Source organism: Tamandua tetradactyla, chromosome 9 (genome assembly GCF_023851605.1).
Source record: "Tamandua tetradactyla isolate mTamTet1 chromosome 9, mTamTet1.pri, whole genome shotgun sequence".
Classification (NCBI taxonomy): domain Eukaryota; kingdom Metazoa; phylum Chordata; class Mammalia; order Pilosa; family Myrmecophagidae; genus Tamandua; species Tamandua tetradactyla.
This window is the reverse complement of record NC_135335.1, coordinates 12082708-12098804: the sequence shown is the minus strand read 5'-3', so window position 1 is coordinate 12098804 and position 16097 is coordinate 12082708.

Here is a 16097-nt window from a genome sequence, read left to right as displayed (position 1 = left end):
CTTGCAAGCATTGAGGACAACCAAATCAATAGGCGAGCCCTCGATCTTTGGGTTCGCCCCTATGAAACTTATTCCTGCAAAGGAGAAGCTAAGCCTACTTATAGTTATGCCTAAGAGTCACCCCCAGAGAACTCCTTTGTTGCTCAGATGTGGCCTCTCTCTCTCTAAGCCAACTTGGCCAGGGACTTCACTGCACGCCGCCACCCCATCCCGCCATGTGGGACATAACTCCCAGGGGTGTAAATCTCATTGGCAACATGAGACCTGACTCCTAGGGATGAGCTGGGACCTGGCATCACAGGATTGAGAAAGCCTTCTTGACCAAAAGAGAAAAGAGAGAAATGAGACAAAATAAAGTGTCAGTGGCTGAGAGACTTCAGAGCCAAGAGGTTATCCTGGAGGTTATTCTTATGCATTATATAGATATCCCTTTTTAGTTTATGGCTTATTGCAGTGACTAGAGGGAAGTACCTGAAACTGTACAACTGTGTTCCAGCAGCCTTGTCTCTTGAAGATGAATGTATAATGATATAGCTTTCACAGTGTGACTGTGTGATTGTGAAAACCTTGTGTCTGATGCTCCTATCTACAGTATGGACAGATGAGTAAAAAATATGGATTAAAAATAAATAAATAATAGGGGGAACAAATGCTAAAATAAACTGGGTAGAGGGAAATATTAGTGGTCAATGAGAGGGAGGGATAAGGGGTGTGGTATATATGAGTTTTTTCTTTTTTCTTTTTATTTCTTTTTCTGGAATGATGTAAATGTTCTGAGAAATGATCTTGGTGATGAATATACAATTATGTGATGATACTGTGAGCCACTGATTGCATACCAAGTATGAAATGTTCATACACTGAGAATGTTCATGTTGTATGTTGATTGGTTTTATTAATAATTTTTTTTTTAAAAAGTAGAACTGAACACCAAGAATGCACTCTAATGTAACCTATGGATTTTAATTAATAACATAATTTAGTTAATATTATTGGGTCATCAATAACAAATGTATCACGCAAATGCAAAATATTAATGGTAGAGAAAACTGTGGTGTGGAGGGGGTGGGATATGGGAACTCTGTACTCTCAGCATAACTTTTCTGTAAATATATAACTGTTCCAAAAAATTCAAAATGAATAAGTGGAGGCGCCTCAGTAAGTTAAGCATAAGGAAAGAAAGAAAAAAAAGTCAAGGCCCTACAAATTTCCAAAAACTGCCCCCAGGAGAATACTCCCAGCTTCCTCAGGGAAGTAGTGCTGACATCATGGGCAAAGAAAAAGAAAATTTTTTAACATTAGATTTTTTTTTTCCATTAGAATCTTTTGATTGTCCTAGGTAGGGCCACCTCTGCCCTGCTGTTTGAGTTGAGACCAATTACTTCTCTCTTCCGAGTTTCACCTTTTTTCTTGCATGCCGTTGGAGTCAGGGGTACCGCTTTTTCTTGCCAAGGGGGAAACTGAGAACCCACTGTGAGATTTCGCTGGATCCAGTGCTCTGTGGCCCGCAATGCCCTGGGCAAAGAGAAGGGCTTTTCATTCCTAACCCTTTCCGATCCATCCGTCAGGGCCAGGCTTCAAGCTTGTGGTGGAAAATAACAGAGGCTTTTACCGGGAAATGAAACCGCCCTCCTCAGCAGAAAATCCACCCCCCTCCCCCATTTTCCAAGGCCTGTGGCAGTGTCTCTGCCCGGAGCATTCATTCATTCAGCCTTTGGAAGAACTCGCGGCCACCCGACGCCACGGGGTGATTCGGAGGCTGGTAAACAGCACATGGCATTCTCCGCCCCGTGACCAGCCTCCCCTGCGGAATTCTTTGTCCTGGTGAGGACGGATAGAGAGCTGCTCTGTGCTGCAAAGCCAGAACTGCATTTCCAAAACCCTCCCAGCCCGAGAGCACGCCAAGGCCAAGACCTGCCTGCCACCACCCTTTAAGAGCGTGCTTGCGAAATACGCTTGCCCAAAAGCTTAGACTCGGTCATTGAAAACTCGGATTTATTCGTTAACTGCAAAGCGAAAAGAGGGCACCTTTACGGTTGCCGTCTCCCCCTTAATCAAGCGATGGAAATCACCGTCCTTGTCATGTGCCTCCTCATGTGATGCAACGAGAGGGACCCAACATCATTCTGTGATATTTTTGCCCCAAAATTCATCACCTGAATCTGATCATGAGGAAACATCATCAGATGAACCCACATGGAAGGGCACTTCTACGACACAATTGGCTGTATGTTTCAAAAGTAATCAGTGTCAAAAAAAGGCTGAGTTTCCAGATGGAAGAAACTAGAGAGATATGACAACTAGACAAACCAACTGCCATGTGGGATCATGGATGATTGAAACCCACGTGGAGAAAAAAAGACACCGCTTAAGGAAATTATTGGGGTAGTTGATGAAATTTATATGTGGACGTGCATATTAATAATAGTATTATGTCACTGTTAAATTTCTTGAATTTGATTATTGTATTTTGGTTATAAAAGAGAATGTCGGGGCCGCGGTGGCTCAGCGGGCAAAGTGCTTGCCTGCTATGCCGGAGGACCTCGGTTCGATTCCCGGCCCCAGCCCATGTAACAAAAAACGGAAAAACAAAATACAATAAAACAAGAAAATGTTTAAAGATGTTTCCCTTTCTTCCTTCCTTCCTTCCTTCTATCCTTCCTTCCTTCTCTCTGTCTTTCCTTTAAAAAAAAAAAAAAAAAAAAAAAAAAAGAGAATGTCGGCGGGCCGCGGTGGCTCAGCGGGCAAAGTGCTTGCCTGCTATGCCGGAGGACCTCGGTTCGATTCCCGGCCCCAGCCCATGTAACAAAAACGGAGAAACAGAATACAATAAAACAAGAAAATGTTTAAAAATGTTTCCCTTTCTTCCTTCCTTCCTTCCTTCTATCCTTCCTTCCTTCTCTCTGTCTTTCCTTTAAAAAAAAAAAAAAAAAAAAAAAAAAAGAGAATGTCTGGGGCAGGCCACAGCAGCTCAGCAGGTAGAGTTCTCACCTGCCATGCCCAAGACCTGGGTTCGATTCCCGGTACCTGCCCATGCAAAAAAAAAAAAAAAGAGAGAGAATGTCTAGGGGATGCAAGGATAGCTCAGTGGTAGAATTCTCGCCTGCCGTGCAGGAGACCTGGCTTCGATTCCTGGTCCACACACTTCCCCCAAAACAAACAAAATACAACAAAGCAAACAAAAGTTCAACAAATGGTGCTGCAATAAATGGTGCTGCAATAACAGGATACTCACATGGAAAAATAATGAAATGCGACCCTGTTCTAGTTTGCTAGCTGTCAGAATGCAATATAGCAGAAACAGAATGGCTTTCAAAAACGAGAATTTAATCAGATGCTAGTTTACAGTTCCAAGGCCGAGAAAATGTCCCGATTAAAATTAGTCTATAGAAAAGTCCAATCTAAGACATCCAGGGAAAGATACCTTGGTTCAAGAAGGCCAATGAAATTCAGGGTCTCCTCTCTCAAGTGAGAAGGCACATGGTGAACAACACAGTCAGGGCTTCTCTCTCAGCTGGAAGGGCACATGGCGAATACGGCGTCATCTGCTAGCTTTCTCTCTTGGCTTCCTGTTTCATGAAGCTCCCCAGGAGGCATTTTCCTTCTTCATCTCCAAAGGTCGCTGGCTGGTGGACTCTGCTTCTCATGGCTATGTCATTCTTCTCTGGCTCTCTCTGAATCTCTCTCATTCTCCAAAATGTTTCCTCTTTTATAGGACTGCAGAAACAAATCAAGACCCACCCAAATGGCTGGAGACATGTTGTCACCTAATCCAGTTCAACAACCACTCTTGATTAAATCACGTCTCCAGGGAGATGATCTGATTACAGTTTCAAACATATAGTACTGAATAGGGATTAGAAGAAATGGCTGCCTTTACAAAACGGGATTAGGATTTCTAGGGTACATACCTCATTTCAAACCAGCACAGACCTTGTCATACAGCATACAGAAAAAAAAGAGAGAGAGAAAGACTGTCTGTAGGTCATTACTATGGCAATGCAGATATTTGTAAGAACTCTCTGCTTGATATTTTGAGAACATTCAGTTTTGACAACTGATCAAATGGTATCTAAGTTGGTTCTTAATACTTAGAATTTAAGAAATTTGCTATCCAAATATGTAGATTTGTTCCCTTGTTGCCTTAATTTTAAATTGGTTTATGAAATTTAGTGAGAAAACACAGGATTTACAATGATTATATGGATGGTTTCTTTAAATATGCCTATGGTTACACTAAGACATCCATTTGTGGTGGTTCTAAGTTTTAAGTGTATTGTTTGTTTTCTTAAATAAAAAATATGTATAAAAAAAGAATGTCTATATATGCTGAAATATTTAGGAATGAAGAATCATAATGTCTGCAATTTACTCTCAAATGACTCAGCAAAAAAAATGACATTTATGTTCTACGAAATGATCATGATGATGACTATACAACTATGTGATGATATTGTGAGTTATTGATTATATAACAAGAATGGAATGGTCATATGATAAGAATGTTTGTGTTTCAAGCAGTGGGGACAACCAAAGCAATAGGCTAAGACCCAGATTTTGGGGTTTGTTCATATGAAACTTAACCCCACATAGGATAGGTCAAGCCTACTTAAAATTAGGCCTAAGAATCAGCTCCAAAAGAACCTCTTTTGTTGCTGAGATGTGGCCTCGCTCTCCAGCCAACACAATAAGCAAACTCACTGCCCTCCCCCTGTCTATGTGGGACATGACTCCCAGGGGTGTGGACCTTCCTGGCAACGTGGGACAGAAATCCTAGAATGAGTTGGGACTCAGCATCAAGGGATTGAGAAAACCTTCTCGACCAAAAGGCAGAAGAGTGAAATGAGACAAAATAAAGTGGCAATGGCTGAGAGATTCCAAACAGAGCCTAGAGGTTATCCTGGAGGTTACTCTTATGCACTAAGTAGATACCACCTTGTTATTCAAGTAGTGCTGGAGAGGCTGGAGGGAACTGCCTGAAAATGTAGAGCTGTGTTCCAGTAGCCATATTTCTTGAAGATGATTGTATAATGATATAGCTTTCACAATGAGACTGTGTGATTGTGAAAACCTTGTGTCTGATGCTCCTTTTATCTACCTTGTCAACAGACGAGTAGAACATATGGAATAAAAATAAATAATAGGGGGAACAAATGTTAAAATAAATTTAGAGTAAAATGCTGGTGATTGATGAGGGGGAGGGGTGGGGGTATGGTATGCGTGAATTTTTTCTGTTGTCTTTTTATTTCTTTTTCTGAATTGATGCTAATGTTCTAAGAAATGATCATGATGATGAATATACAACTGTGTGACGATATTGTGAATTCCGATTATATTTGTAGAACGGAATGATCATAAGTTAAGAATGCATTTGTTTGCTGTTGTATTTTTTTAATTTTAAAAATTAATAATAATAATAAAATACATCCCAAATAATGTGAGTCTATTAAGAAACCCAATATATTAAACTTTAAACTTACCAAGCAGACATATGAGAGGATTAGGACATCGTCCTGGTTATTTTCTGTTTGACTTTTCCACTTTCAAACAACTTCTCCTTCCTTCTCAGCCCCAGGGCCCCAGGAGGTTGATTTCCTTACTGCAATACCTGCTCTCCTTGCCCTCCAGGGGGAGGCCCCAAAGAGGAGAGAGAAGCCGGGGTATTTCTTCCCACTTCACGTGGCAGGCAGCCGTGGCCCATGCCGCGGGCCTCCGCCTCCGGCTCCTACCAGCAGCCCCTCCCTTGCCTCCAGCCCTCCCGGGACTCCAGTGCCACTGTTTCCTCCCATTCATTCACAGGATCAGGGTAGGACCAGCTTCCCGCTGACCCTGGATCATTTCCCCACCCTTCACTGGCTCCTTTGCCCCCTCCCCACGGCTCTATAAACAGTCCCCTTATTCAAGTCTCTTTGGCTGAACTTTCAAGTGAAGTGCTGTGTCCTGCAGGGACCCTGATGGACACGGAGATGAGTTTGAGTAAATGAAAAATATTCTGTGCCATTTGCAAGCCAGTTCTCCGAATGTCCCCTTAACCACCACACTTTTGACACACGATCACTCTGCCTAAACTGAGGTGTGCTGGGGGGGGGGGGGGTGCAGTCCTCACTATTGGAGAAAGGACCTGGAGGAGACCAGTCCAGCCTCTTCCCCATCTCCTGATGCTGGAAGCAGGACGTAAACCTGTCAGACCATGAAAGTCTGGGCTCCTCCAAAACTTTGGGGGATAATCTGGGCCATCCCTTTGGGGACAGAGAGAGCCAGAGGCAGGGGCAATGAAGGCGCCACGAGAAACGGGAAGAGGCAGTAACGAGGGTGAGTAAACAAGATTGGAGGCTAAAGGAAGCCAGCTGGGGTGGCCCCCCACACCCCACTCCAGACCCTTACATCTCCTTCCATGGCTGTCCCTTCTGTGGTCCCGGTCACTGCCCAAGGCAGGGTGTGTTCTGTGACCCACATGGGTCTTGTCAAAGGGCCTGATGTGGAAGAGGGTGGCTGAGAAGTTTCTTGCATTTGGGTGGCCAGTTGCCTTGTCCCTTCTCCATGCCCTCCCCTGACCATCCCAACCAGTGAGACCTCACCCTGAGAACCCAGGAACAGCATTGTTCTCCTGATTATCACTCATAGGGGTCCTATTATTTACACGTGTCTAGAACTTTCCAGTTTTCAAAGCTGTCCTCATCCCTTACATCACTTGCTCCATGGCGGTCAACCTTCCTGGAACATGGCAGGTGCTCGAAAGATATGGATTGAATGAATGGACACTCAAGACCACCACAAGCCTCTGTCACCCCTTCCTTAAACTAAAATTAAAAGTTCAACTGATACATTATTGGGCCACCTGAGTGACTCTTCCCCGGGGATCTTTCTAGCATCTTGAGGAGTGCCACCTCTAGCTGTGTACAGGTGTCCCCTAACTGTCAGCTCTTTGCCCCACCCTGGAGACACCAGGGCCACACATTGCAGGCAGAGTGCACACTCTGGGTCACCCCACATCCCTGTGAGCTTCAGATATTTGAGGGGGGATCAGGAATTGGGCTTTGAGCTCAGATGGAGAGAAAGAAGCTCTTTAGGAGATTGTCTGGGCCATGTTAGGACAAACAGCCACTGTGGGCAGGTGTGCACGCCAGTGTGCATGTACCTGTCCGTGGGTGTGTGCATGCTTGTCTCTAGACTCATGTGGCCCAGTGAACCTGGGAGCTAGAATGGGGGCTCTTACCCTCTCTTCTATAACTTCAACCCATCCTCATGCTCGCAATAAATAAATATAAGACTGTGCTCTGAATGCTGCACCCTTAAATATGCTTCCCTTGTACAGCAGATACCCCAAATACCCGAACAGACATTTTGGTCCTATGGATACTATACCCATTTTCCAGGTGAGGAAACTGAGGCTCAAAGAGTTTAAGTGCTATGCCCAAGACACAAAAGCAGCTAAAGGCCAGTCATCTTAAGAAAGGCGACAGAATTGATACAAATATTCTAAGAAATGATCATGATGATGAATATGCAACTATGTGATGATGCTGTGAATTATTGATTATATATGTAGAATGGAATGATCAAAAGTTAAGAATGTGTTTGTTGTTTATATATTTTTTTAATTTTTTATTTAATAAAAATAAAATAAAGTAAAAAGTAATTAAAAAACAACAGGATACAAAGTAACATATTCCATATAAACCCACTTTTAAAACTATGTATGCACAACAGATTAACAAATATATTTATTTTACAAAAAAACAGGAAGGAAAAGCACTAAAGTGATCATGATTTTCGACAGGGAACACTAATTACAATTTTAATCAGGAAACATGCACATAAGAGATATTTAAAGAATAATAAGTGGGCTAAGCTGAGTTTTGCTAGGACTGGAAAGGAGGTATACGGCACTCAAGCAGTCAGAGGGAGCAGGGGGAGAAAAAGTGAATGGGGGCTTCAGTTCAGTACTACAGGACTAAGTCTTGTGAATAAAGAGACGAATAAGACAACCCATCTTCTCAAAAGTTCATTGGAATAAAAATAAACCCTCTTTTTTTTTTTTTCGCATGGGCAGGCACCGGGAGTCAAACCCAGATCTCCAGCATGGCAGGCAAGAACTCTGCCTGATGAGGCACCGTGGCCCGCCCGAAATAAACTTTTTTTTTAAGATAACATAATGTGGAAAACTTCCAATTTATGCAAGCAAGAGTAGAGATAATAGTAAAATTTACCCCTAGGCATAGCGGCTATCAGTCACAGCACATCTTGTTTTCTCGCCATTCCACCCAGTTCCCAGATTTCATATCATTACATCATAAAATGCATGGAAGGAGCGCAGCGTGGCAGCAAGTGGCTGACTTGCTGTGGGCAGGGAAGCCTGTGTCGGGTTTTAGGGCATGAAGCTGGACAGAAAACTGCGACCACCTGACGGAAGGTCTTAAATCCCAGAATGTGTTTGGTGTCAAGGAGAAGTCCTGGGTCTGTCCATGATGAAGTCCCATTTAAACTGACACCTGAAGAATGAGCAGCAGTCAAATTGGTGAAGGCAGAAAAGGAAGCACATTCAAACAGAGAGCATGGTTTATGTTAAAAGTTGTGGCAGCAATATATGTGGCTCTTCAAGGAACTGAACAGAGGTCTGTGGTGGTAGAAGACATCATAGTTAAGTGGGGAGAGTGCCCAGAGATGATGCTGGAAAGGTTAAACCATACGGGACTTGGTCAGCCGTGATGTGGGATTTTGTCTATTTCCTAAGATCTCTAGGAAGCTGGGGAAGTAACTTACGCGGGAAACAGAAAGAACTAGAATTTCATTTTTAAAAGATAGCCTTGCCTACCCTACAGAGACAGAAGGTTGATTAGCAATTAGGTGGAGGGTGGGGGAACGCGGTGGGACTGTTAGTGGGTGTAAGGTTTCTTTTTGGGATCCCGAAAAAGTTGTACAGTTACATTATGGTGGTGATGGTGGGACAGTTCTGTCAATATATTAAACACCCTTAAATTGTATACCTTAAATGGGTAAACTTTATGGTATGCGAATATCTCAATAAAGGTGTTTAAAAATTTATAAAAAAAAGAAAAGAAAAGAAAGGCAACAGAGCTCAAGGACTGCCATCTCTCCTGCCTCTTCAGTTCCCAAACCCAAGGGGCACAGGCTCTGTCCCCCGTGATGTGGGCAGACTCAGGTGGGAGATGGGAGGATTGAGGGAAGATGGCAGAGTAGGAAACCCCAGGAATCAGTCCTTCCAGTAAAACAGCTATTGAACTGGCAGGAACTGTCTGAAACAACTATTTGGAAACTCTGGCGTCTAGTGGAATACTGCAGCATCCAATGAAGAGCTGGAAGAAGAGGCTGTCATATTGTAGTACATATCAGGGAATTTCAGTGTAAAATCAGTGACTTAGCAAGAAAACTTGAAAATTTACAAATATGGGAAAATTAAACAACACGTTATAAAACAACCAGTGGGTCAAAGAAGAAATTACAAGGGAAATCATGAAATATATTGCGAGAAATGAAAACAAAAATACAATATACCAAAACTTATGTGATGCAGTGAAGGCGGCGCTCAGGGAAATTTTTAGCTCTTCTGCTTTTCCTCTACCTTTCTTTTGCCTTAAAATTGAGGAAGGAGCACAAATCAATAACCTAACTTCGTACTTAAAGAAACTAGAACAGGAAAAGCAAATTAAACCCAAAGTTAGTAGAAGGAAGGTACTAGTCAAGATGAGCGCATAGATAAATGAAACAAAGAAGAGAAAAACAATAGAGAGAAGCAATAAAACCAAGAGTTGTTTTTTTTTTTGAAGATCAATAAAATTGACTAGCTTTTAGCCAGACTGATAAACAAAAAGGGAGAGGACACAAATAACTAAAATCAGGAATGACAGTGAAGGCATTGCTACCAAACTTACAGAAATAAAAATGATTATAAGAGGGCATTATGAACAATTATATACTAATAAATTAGAAAACCTCAATGAAATGGACAAACTCTTTAGAACATACAAGTAACCTAGACCCAAGTAGAAATAGAAAATCTGAACAGACCTGTAACAAGTAAAGAGACTAAATCAGTAATTTAAAGCCTCCCAACAAAGAAAAATCTAGAACTGCTGGATTCTACAAGACATTTACAGAAGTTTTAACACCAGTCCTTCTCAAACTGTTCCAAGAAATAGAAGAGGAGGGATCACTTCCTAAATTATTCTGTGAAGCCAACAGGACCCTAATACTGAAGCCAGATAAAGACAGCACAAGAAAAAAATTACAGACCAGTGTCCATTATGCATACAGATGCAAAAATCCTCAACAAAATACTGGCAAACCGAATCCAACAGTATATTAAAAGAACTATAGACTATGACCAAGGGTGAATTTATTCCAGGAATGGAGAGAGAGTTCAACGTAAGAAAATCAATCAATATAATACACTACATTAATAGAAAGAAGGAAAAAAAGGCACATGATCATCTCAAATGATACAGAAAAGGCATGTGACCAAATCTAACATCCTTTCATGGTTAAAGAAAAAACACTCAGAAAATTAGGAATAAAAGGGAACTTTCTTAAGATGACAAAGGGCATTTATGACAAATCCACAGCAAATATACTCAATGGTGAAAAACTGAAAGCGTTCCCTCTAAGATCAGGAAGAAGACAAGGATGCCCAATGTCACCACTGTTATTCAGTGTTGTACTGGAGATTCTTGCCAGAACAATCAGGGAAGAGACAGAAATAAAAGGTATCCAATTTGGAAAGGAAGAAGTCAAATTATCCCTACTCACAGATGACATACTCTTATATTCATAGAAAATCCCAAAGAATCCACAGGAAAGCTACTAGAACTAATAAATGAATTCAGCAAAGCTTCAGGATATAAGATAAACATGAAGAAGTCAGTTGGGTTTCCAGACACCACTAATGAATAATCTGAAAGGAAATCAAGAAAACTATTCCACTACATTAGCATCTAAAAGAATAAATTCCTAGGAATAAATTTAACCAGGAGGTGGAACACTTGTATACTGAAAACTAACAACTTTTATGCAAAACAAGACATTTTCAAGAAAGTGAAATAATAAATCACAGAATAGGAGAAAATATTTGGAAGCCACATATCTGATAAGGCTTTAAGATCCTGAATATATGAAGAACTTTGAAAACTCAACAACAAAAAGACAAACAACATAGTTTAAAAATGGGCCAAAACCCATATTTTCAAACTTCAACTTCTGTGTAAGACTAAAGGGAAAGATGTTTATTTGGTAAAAAATTTACACTTTGGGTAGCACATTATCTAATTGAACTTGTATGGTCAGTTTACTTGAATACCATAATTACATGCACTCTTGAATAGGGCATGAGATCTTGTTGGTTTGTCCAGGTTAGTGTGATGCCCCAATATATCCCAGAGTAATTTGGGCAAAGAATGAAATAAAAAATGCTTGCAAAGTCCCCTTGAGAGACTGGGGAGAAAGGAGGAAATATTCAACTTCCCCATCTGGGAAATTCCTGATATTCTCACAAGCAGTGGGGACAATCAAATTAATAGGCTGAGCCCTCAATCTTGGGGCTCACCCTTATGAGGCTTATTCCTGCAAAGGAAAAGCTAAGCCTACTGATAATTATGCCCAAGCGTCATCCCCAGAGGACCTCTTTTGTTGCTCAGATGTGGCCTCTCTCTCTAAGCCAACTTGTTAGGTGAACTCACTGCCCTCCCCCCTATGTGGGACATGACTCCCAGGTGTGTAAAACTTCCTGGCAACATGGGAAAGGACTCATAGGGATGAGCTGGGACCCAGCATCATGAGAATGAGAAGGCTTCTTGACCAAAAAGGGGAAGAGAGAAATGAGACAAGGTAAAGCATCAGTGGCTGAGAGATTTCGAGCAGAGTCGTGAGGCTATCCTGGAGGCTATTCTTACCCATTGTATAGATATTCCTTTTAAGTTTATGATCCATTGGAGTGGCTAGAGAGTAGCACCTAACTGTTGAACTGTGTTCTATAGCCTTGATTCTTGAAGATGATTGTATAACTTTAAAGCTTTTACAGTGTGACTATGTGATTGTGAAAACCCTGTGTCTGATGCTCCTCTTATCCAGGGTATGGGCAGTTGGGTAAAAAATAATAATAATAAGGATTTAAAATAAATAAATAATAAGGAGAGGTAAAGGGTAAAAAAAAGGTAGATTGAAATACTGGTGGTCAATGAGAAGGAGGGATAGGGGTATGGGATGTATGAGTTTTTTTCTTTTTTCTTTTTATTTTTTTTCCGGAAATGATCATGGTGAAGAATACACAAGTCTGTGATGATACTGTGAGCCACCAATTTGATAATATGGTTGGACTATATGTGTATGGAGATTTCACAATAAAAATATTAAAAATAAAATGGCCCAAGGGCAGAAGGATAAAATGACAAAAGAGCCAAAATGCGAGCTGTGATATATATATCACACGTATATATTTATATATATGATGGAATACTGTGCAGCTATGAAAAAGAATATGTCCTGAGGCACACAATGAACTGAATGAACCTTGGAGACAATGTTTTGTGTAAAATAAGCCATAAACTACAGTATGAACATGCTATGGTCTCTTTCAGAAAATACTCATAAGAAAATTGGAGCCTAGATTGTAGACTCTTATAGCAGTCACATTTATTCTGAAGTTGCAAGTATATTTCTAGATTATGAGACACTGAGCTATATGTGTATCAACTGGTATTTCCCCGGAACTTTGAGTACCTCTGTGACACCTAAAATTCAGAGTTGGAGTTGTGCAGCTCTGAAAATTAGCACTGCTACATGCAATAAGAGTCAAAGGAAGTGAAAAAGAGATCAGGCTCAATTAAAGATAAAATGGTGAGATGGCAGGGCGGGCTGTGATGGCTCAGGGGCAGAGTTCTCACCTGCCATGCTGGAGACCCAGGTTTGATTCCTGGTGCCTGCCCGTGCAAAAATAAATAAATAGTGGAATGGTAGCCCATGACAAACTCTGTGATCTGTTCTGTAACTATTTTTTGAAGTACGCTTTGAAAATTATTGCTTTTATTCTTTGCTTTGTCTATATGTCATATATTTTACAATTTTAAAAATGTTTTTTTTTTTTAAAAATGAAGGTTCTCTAGTTGGGACTAAAGTAAATCAGAGTACAAGGTAAAAGATGATGGGTGTGTGTACTCTGGAGTTTCACCTACTGTATGAGACCAAAGACAGAGGTTTATTGTGTCTGGACCTAAATTTTCTGCAACACACAATCTAATCAGCCCATCTGGATAGTTCAAGTAAACATCCCAAATGCACAGAGCCCAGAATGAGGGTGAAGCTTCCTCTACAGCCTAATGTAATACCCGGATGTATCGCAGACTATGGTGGGCTGATAATTTAAAAAGTATGGGTAGAGTCCCTTGAGGGACTGGAGGAAAAATATGGAAATATTAAATTTTCCCATCTGGGAAACCTCTGATGCCCTCTCAAACGTAGGCCAAGCCCTTGATTTTGAGGCTTGCCCCTCTGAAACTTGTTTCTATAGCAGAGAGGCTGAGACTCTATGTGGTTTTGCAGAAGAGTTGCTTCCAGGAGACCTCTTTGGTTGCTCGGATGTGGCCTCTTTCTAAGTCCAACTCTGCAAGGAAACCCATCACCCTCCCCTCTACATGGGACCTGACATCCAGGGGTGAGAGTCTTCCTGGCAACGAAAGGCACGGCTCCCAGGGTTGAGCCTGGCCCTGGCACCACGGGATCAACAATGCCTTCCAGACAAGAAGGGGGGAAAGAAATGTAACAAAATGAGATATCGGTAGCTAAGAGAGTTCAAAGGGAGTCCAGAAACTATTCCGGAGGCTACTCTTAAGCAAGCTTCAAATAGATAGTGCTAATTGCCATTTACCAATCCCCAACCAATAGCATTCCTATTAGCGCTAAAGAATGCCAAGGGCTCTAACTGAGACGCTACAAAAGTTTCATGTATTAAATTTATTTCCTGAAGCCTATAATCTACAGAGATTATAGACCAGATAAATTCTGAAATCCAGAGAGGCCACCTTTCTAAGAATATCAACTAATTCTATCCCTCCTATCCTATATCGTTGACACCCCTTTTCAACGTTAAAAAGTTGGAATGGGCATAGCCCAAAGACCCCTAGAGATTGGGATTAGAATCAAATGAGAAGGAATTATAACAGAGAACATAGGATTTAACAAATGAGTGTGACTGCTGAATCACTATATTTCTTTTAGCTTGCAGTGTTTTGGAGCAGCTGTATGGAAAAACCTGAAAATGTGGAATGGTAAACCATATCAAAACTTGAAATCTGTTCTGCAATTACACGTTAAAATGTACTTTGAAAAGCATTGCTCTTTTTTTTGTATATATGTTACATTTAACAATAAAAAAACATTTAAATGAAAAGAAAAAAATCAATTACTCACACACATACACACACAAACACACACACACACACAAAGGACCAAAGATTTCAATGGCCATTTCTCCAAAGGAGATATTTAAATGGTCAATAAGCCATTGAAAATATGCTCAACATCATAGCCATTTGGAAAATGAAAATGAGAACGAGGAGATGCCCCTTCACACATACTGAAATGGCTATTATTTTTAAAAACCGAGAAAAATAAGTGTTGGCAAGGATGCAGAGAGACAGGAAACCTCTACGTTGTTGGAGGGAATATAAAACGGTGCTGCCACTGTGGAAGACAGTTTGGAGGTACCTTAGAAAGTTAAACGTAGAATTGCCACATGACCCAGCAATTCCATTCCTGGGTATGTACCCAAAAGAATTAAAAGTAGGGACTTGGACAAATATTTGTGCATCAGCGTTCATCACAGCATGATTCACAATAGCCAAAACATGGAAGCAACCCAACTGTCCATCCATGGATGAATGGATAAACAAAATGTGGTATATCCATATAATGGAATAATATTCAGCCATAAAATAAAGTGAGGTGCTCAAGTGAAATCATGCCTCCCCCCAACATGGAACATGACATCCAGGGGTGAAAGTCTCCCTGGTGGCATGGGAGATGACTCCCAGGGATGAGTCTGGCCCTGGCACTGTGGGGTCAACAATGCCATCCTGACCAAAATGGGGAAAAGAAGTGTAACTAATAAAGCATCATTGGCTGAGAGAGTTCAAATAGAGTCAAGAGGCTACTTTGGAGGTTGCTCTTACACAAGCTTCAGTTAGGTCTTGCTACCCACAACTTGCCAACCCCCAACCAAAACCATTACTGCCAATCTTAAAGAACACCTATGTTAGTATGTAAGATTCTACAAAGGTTCCGTGCACTAGGGAACTTTCCAGAAACCTGCAACCTCCAGATGGGTCCCTGGACCAGATAAGTCCTAAAACCTAGAGGGCCCAGCCTCTCCACAACATCAGCTAGTTCCATCTCCTTATCACATATTATTGACAGCCCCTTCCAACATGGAAAAAGTTAGAATGGCCATAGCCCAAAAACCCCTAAGAAGTGGGAGAAAGGAATAAAAGTGATGGTGGAGTTATACAGAGAAGGTAGTGTTTAACAAACGAGTATGATTACTGAATCATTATTATTGATAATTTAGTCTCCAGTATCTAGAAGTGAAAGCCTAAAATTATGGAATCGCAACCCATACCAAACTCTGAAATCTTTTACAACTAATTGTCCCATGCCACCAGGGAGACTTTCACCCTTGGATGTCAATAAATTGCTTTGTAATTTATTGCTTTTTTGTATATATGTCATTTTTCACAGAAAAAGAAAAAAAATTGATTGTGATGATAAAAAATATATATATGCCTTCTAGCCTATTTTCTGGAGTAGCTAGAAGGAAAAATTTGAGATGTATGGTAGCCCAGGACAAACTCTAGGATCTGTCCTTTAACTACTTGTTGAAGCATCCTTTGAAAACTATTGCTTTTTTCTCTGTTTGCTTTATATATCTGTTATATTATACAGTAAATAAAGTTAAGTAAAAAAAAAGAAGTGAGGTGCTAGTACTAAGCTACAACAAAGATAAACCTTGAAGATGTCATGCTGAGTGAAATAAGCCAGACACAAAAGGATAAACATTGTATGGTTTCTCTCATATGAAATATTTAGAATAA